The sequence below is a fragment of the Poecilia formosa genome, unplaced genomic scaffold (genome assembly GCF_000485575.1).
Source record: "Poecilia formosa unplaced genomic scaffold, Poecilia_formosa-5.1.2 Scaffold86, whole genome shotgun sequence".
Classification (NCBI taxonomy): domain Eukaryota; kingdom Metazoa; phylum Chordata; class Actinopteri; order Cyprinodontiformes; family Poeciliidae; genus Poecilia; species Poecilia formosa.
The window spans coordinates 403,438-409,437 of NW_006800025.1; positions in this window are offsets into that span (position 1 = coordinate 403,438).

Consider the following 6,000-nt stretch of genomic DNA (forward strand, 5'->3'; position numbering starts at 1 on the left):
GTATAGATGCTGCGTTTACATGCTAGTAAAAGCTGGGTGATCTGAGTTTTGCTCCAAGTCTAGTGTTTTTATCCTCTGACATTTCTCACTGTGCTTGTGCCGAAGTGGTAAATAGGTTAATTCGGTGGAAACCGGTATATCTCAGCACTTCCTTATAATATCCTAAAATTATTTACAGATATATTGTGCATTTTTGAGCGGTACAGGAGACTAAGTAGTCTGAAAAAGGACTACTGGGTGGCGGAATGGTTCGCTGGCTAGAAAAATAGGCAGGCAAACCTACAAGCAAGACAGAGTGTTCCAGTGGTCTGTCCTCAGAAGTAAGTAGAAGCTAAACCTGCAGGCTTTGCTCTCCGATTATAATGACACATGGAGTAATTATAAATGGCCTCTCCTTGGGCTGCCACCTTATTGTGGTGGAGGGGTTTGAGTGTCCCAGTGATCCTAGGAGCTATGCTGCCTGGGGCTTTATGCCCCTGGTAGGGTCACCCAAGGCAGACAGGTCATAGGTGAGGAACCAGACAAAGTGCAGCCTGAAGACCCCTTATGATGGAAAACAACTTTGGATCTGGCGGTCCCTCGCCCGGACACGGGTCACCGGGATCCCCTCTGGAGCCAGGCCTGGAGGTGGGGCATGATAGCGAGCGCCTGGGTGATTCTCACGAACCCAACCTATTGAGTGTCTTTGAAGATTTTAGGGGCATATTCATGAAAAACTCAAAATAATCCACTTTTATTTGAACAATCATTATTTCTAATATTTGGCACAGATCATTGTTTGTTGACAAAATAAGTTTTTTTATGTTTTTTAACTGTTTTTAGAGTCAAAAATTCATTACCGTAATGCGTCCTAAGGTAAAAAAAAATGCTTTCGCCTCAATTTATCATTATAAATAATCAAGCAGTTTTATAAAAAATATCATAAATTTGTTTAAATATACATCAATTAATAAAATCTGATAGTATATAATAATTTCCTATGAAGTACTTCAGAATATTTTAATAAAAGTGAGTGTCCAGAGGTGCAAAACTCATTACCATTGCACCATGTTCAAAGTCATGTAATATTCACAGAATTTTTTAAAATAAAGTTATTCTTACCCATGATGCACCACAAAGAAGAGAAGAGAAAAGATGGCTACAAGGTAAGAATGTTTGACATCTTTTGATCATGATAACTGTCAAGTTTTTCCTCCCATCTGACTATTTTTTCACTATAAGTGATCATTACCGTAATGTATAATATCTCATGTTCTTAAAAAGTTATTAATAAGATACTTTCTTGTAAAGAAGAATTTAGGGAGTTCATACTGTTTGTGAGAAATGTTTAGCTGAGTCACCATGACATGCTAGAATTTTAAGCTAGTTCATGTGGTTGTCATTCATTACCGTAATGCATAACTTTCATTACCGCGTAATCTGAGGCCTATTGCGGTAATGAGAAATAAGATTACGGTGATGAACAGTGTCATTTTGCAATAATAAATAGATGTATAGGTTATTTAAACTATCATGTTGTTTATTACACCTTCAAACATTTTTAGGCTAAATTTTTATTCTAATTTATGCTAATTGATGTCACCTAATATGAAGGGCAAAAGGAAGTGAACAGAAGAGGGCGGCATCAAGAGCTAGAGTGGAAAACCATAGGCAGAAAATTTATAACAATCCAGACCTTCTAGAGGAGTATAGAAGAAAGGAAAGGGAAAGGTAGTGTCTCTCTTTCTCCCTCTCTTCCACTCTCCCTCTCTTTTTCCGTCTGTCTCATCTCTCCTTTTATTGTTCTTTGTCACACTCACACTGTCCAAATACATTATGGAGTATGATGAAGACTTTGCTGTCTCACAAATGTTTGTATTGATATCTTATTTTAACAGGTACCGGAAGCGCAAGGAAAAAGGGTTGTTAAAGGCAGCTGCAGATCTGACACCCAGGCAGCTGCAGAAACAGCAAAAAAAATGGAGGGAAAATTCTAACCGATATAATAAAAAGAAAAAAACAGTTCAACACATACTAAATGAAACCCCTCCCTCAGATGACAGTGTGAATGAAATCAATCCTCAGCCTCAACCACAACCTTGTAAAAGGATCATCCAACCAAAGAACATAAACTCTAATCAGCCATCTTCAACATCAACACCAAAGCGGAAAAAAAACATACAAATTAACACAAAAACTACGGCTGGCACAACAAATTCTCAGTGACAAAAAAAAGGAACTAGATTGTCTGAAGAAAAAACTAAAACGAATGGAGGAACACAGGTCCGCAGTTCTACTTACAAGTCGAGCCAAAAAGAGGAGAGAAAACTACAAGAAGCAGTGTGAGAGAACTAAAAGAAAAAAGATGAGTGACAATGTCAGACTGTTCCTAAACAGAGATGATGTATCCACATTAATAAATGGTAAAGCTGGGGAAGTCAGGAAAGGTGGACAAATTTACAGAAAGAGGTTCCTCTCAGACACCATGGGAAATCTCCACAAGAGATTTCTTAAAGAGAACCCAGGCCTCGATGTGTCCNATTATTTACCCCAGAAGAGGTAAATAATGAAAACACAGTTCCAGAGGCTGTAGATGAGGAGCAAGTTGGAGAGGCTGAGAAGGAAACGCCGGGAGAGGAGCTCAGCAAGGCTGCAGAAATATGTGTACAGTTGGAAGTGGCTGTTTTCTCTCATTCAATAATTTAATGTGGTAAACATTCAGGAAACATTTGATTTAAGCACTTCAAGTTGCATGTAAACAGGTGAAGAAATTAATTGCATTTAAAGTAAAAAATTGATATTACTAAAGGAAGAATATATATAATCTTCCTTTAGTAATACTAGTTAGGTTTTTTTCTTTGCTTAGATCAGTGTTTCTCAACCCTGGTCCTCACTGCCCCACTGCTCTGCATGTTTTAGATGTGCCTCTATTCCAGAACAACTGATTCAAATTATTGCATGACCATCAAGTACTGCAGAAGCCTGTTAATCACCCAGAGATACAATTCAGGTGTGTGGCAGAAGGGAAGCACCTAAAACATGCAGGACAGGGGGGGCGGTGAGGACCAGGGTTGAGAAACACTGGTTTAGATCTTCACGTGTACCTTTGTTATCCCGTGTCTCCTGTTTCATTGTTTTGGATTTCCTTGTTTTCCCTGGATTTTGGATTTAGTTAGTTTAGTTCATTAAAAATAACATCCACATAAAGTAAATAACATCCACATAAAGTATGTCCACTGCCTGCTGCATTTGTGTCCATCGCCACACCACATCATGACACAAACCAGATGAAAAAGCCCATCTTTAAACATTTAATATGTAATTAAACAACAAAAGTGACAAGTAAATTTTATGAAACAGATCACACTTTAATAAATATTTGTTGTATTTAACATATTTCAGGTAAGTAAGCATGTAATGAAATAGATCCAGTCCTAGAATTTTATGTAATTGAATATTACAGGTTACAAATGTTCTTATCATCTGAGGTAATATATTTTATGAACTTTTTAAAAATATATTTTTTAAATATAAATTTGGTTAAAAAATAAAAAAGGGGTCAAAATGGAATAAAATATGCCTCATCTATATAGTTTAGTAGAATAATTTCACAGATTTTGAGTTAATAGGTAACATGACCTAGAAGCTATTGAAAAATACTAAAGAAATAGCTGAAAAAAATATTAAAAAGTGTTCAAATGTAATAAAGATGAGTGTGCCTCATTTATACAGTCTAGTAGAATAATTTCTCACAGATTTTAAGTTAATGGGCCACACGATTTGGAAGCTATTTAAGAAAACATTTAATATTATTTAAAATATTGAATATGACTTAAACATTTTATAGAGGATATTGTGCCTCGTTTAATAGCATGAATTACCACTTTTTTGTATTAGTTGGTCACAAGACAAAGCATTTTACAGGAGTGTTCGGAAATTGACGGCCCCTATGTGAACCTCCGATGCGCTTCAGCAGGCATCGGTAGAGAACAGCTAGCCGAAATTAGCGTCCATAAATCGGATCAACCTTGAGCTGAAGGTCCCTTACTCCGCGCAGGGCGAATATCCAGTATCCAATTTGCAAAACAACTTCGCTTCAGTCGGTAATACAATGAAAACACCGGTGTTCTGACTAGGTTGTTTTGGTCTGTGGGCTGCAAACATGGCGCCGAGCGACGTAAACGTCATACGCTGACGTCAGCTCCAAAGCTCTATAAAAGATGGAGAGTATTTCTCTCAAACTTTTTGTAGGATTGGCAGACATCGTTTCCCGTGCTTTCATAAACCTAACTTTTATTAAGTCTTTAGTGGGCAGTGTAAAACAATGTGCTTGCTGTGTGTAGTATACAAAAAAGAAGAAACTGTTGCATAATTAAAGACAAATTACACTTTGTTTTTTTTTTTTAGAATTCTTTAGAATTCTTATTTTTAAAATTCTGATTAGATAACATCAAATTAAATATCTTGCTCATTTTTGACAACTCTTCTTGATGATAAAGTTGAATCCCATGGCTTAGTTTAGTGTTTCTACATCCCGGTGTTGTGTCCTTGATGTTCTGTCCATTTCTCTTCCCTCACTGCTTTTCTCCCTGCTCTTTCACCTGTTCCTCACAGCGTGAAGATTTTCTAATATCCATTACTTCCACCAGGGTCACTACAATCCCACTGGGTCCGCCAAAGACTTGGCAGGTGCCGATAAGGGCCCTGCTCCAGACACTGTAATAGCTTAACAAATCCCTCCATGACCCAGAATCCCCTTCACCAGCATGGCATCTCACTATTTTCCATAAAACTATTAAAATCTACCTGGTGTCATACTGGGTGAGGGGACTCTGGGGATGTGGAGCACTCTGTCTTGTATGTACCAATGTCTCTCTGCAAAAGCAGTAAAGAAACAGAAAGAGAAATCAAAATTGCAGTTCAACTCTTGCAGGGAGCATACTGTGCTTGTGAGCAGGATCATGGACTTTTAATCTGATATTGGTGTATTTCTTATTCACCCAAGCATGGTGGGCACCAAGCTTAAACTATGCTCAATCTTTCGTGCTTTAATTTTGTCTCATCTATTCTTTCCCCCTTCTCTGCCTTATACTCAAACACTGAGGGTCATTTTGGCTCAACGTCCTGGAGCTTTCATCCGATAATGATACCCGCTTCAGTGGATATCAAACCACAGCTCCACCCATTTCCTTTCACCCCTTCTAACACCCAGCTTTCAGCCTGCCAATCATGCTTTAGCCCCATTCAAGTGGCAATAGTGTTAATGATTCATTTCCCTTGTAATCCCTGCTCAGCCTGATAAGCTTGTAATGGCTGCCGTTATTTGCGACTGTTTTCCATTGTTTGTAGTGTTAAATTAAGCCTCAGTGATCCATCCTGGTAGCCCTTCTGAGCAGAAGAAATACCCTTAGGAATGAACCACTTGCCACAAAGATGGTAAAATATGTGTCTGTAAATAAATTATTATGTAGAGCAAACAAATGTATAGGATTAAAAAACGTCAGATATGCATGAAATGATATGCTGTATGCACCTTTGTGGCTTTCTTACTCACTTCATATTCAAGTTAATTGTACAATCAGCTAAAAAAAACAACAAAAAAACAACAACAACACAAATAAATATACATGTGTAAATTCTAGAGGGCATTCTAGAAGACGCTTTTTATTATGGGAAATGTTGGATAACTTGGTACCAGTATTGCATTAGTAGGTAAACCTTTTTTAATTTAGCTTTTGACATTTTTGCACTTTTAAGAAACCCGTAGCATCTAAACTGAGTTACTGTAATCAGAAAATACAAGTTAAAAAAAAAGCTAATAAAAAAAAAAACGTATCAGCATAATTTGCTACAAGGCAAAAACAAACATAAAAAAGATCACAAAACACCCTACAATCTTTTCAGCTATAGCTCATGGGTGCTCTAAACTGCTGCTTTTCTATCATTCACTTGCAACACACTTTGCTCCGTTGCCAATGCAGTGACAATGCAATGGCAATGGAGCACTGACACTGTGTGGAA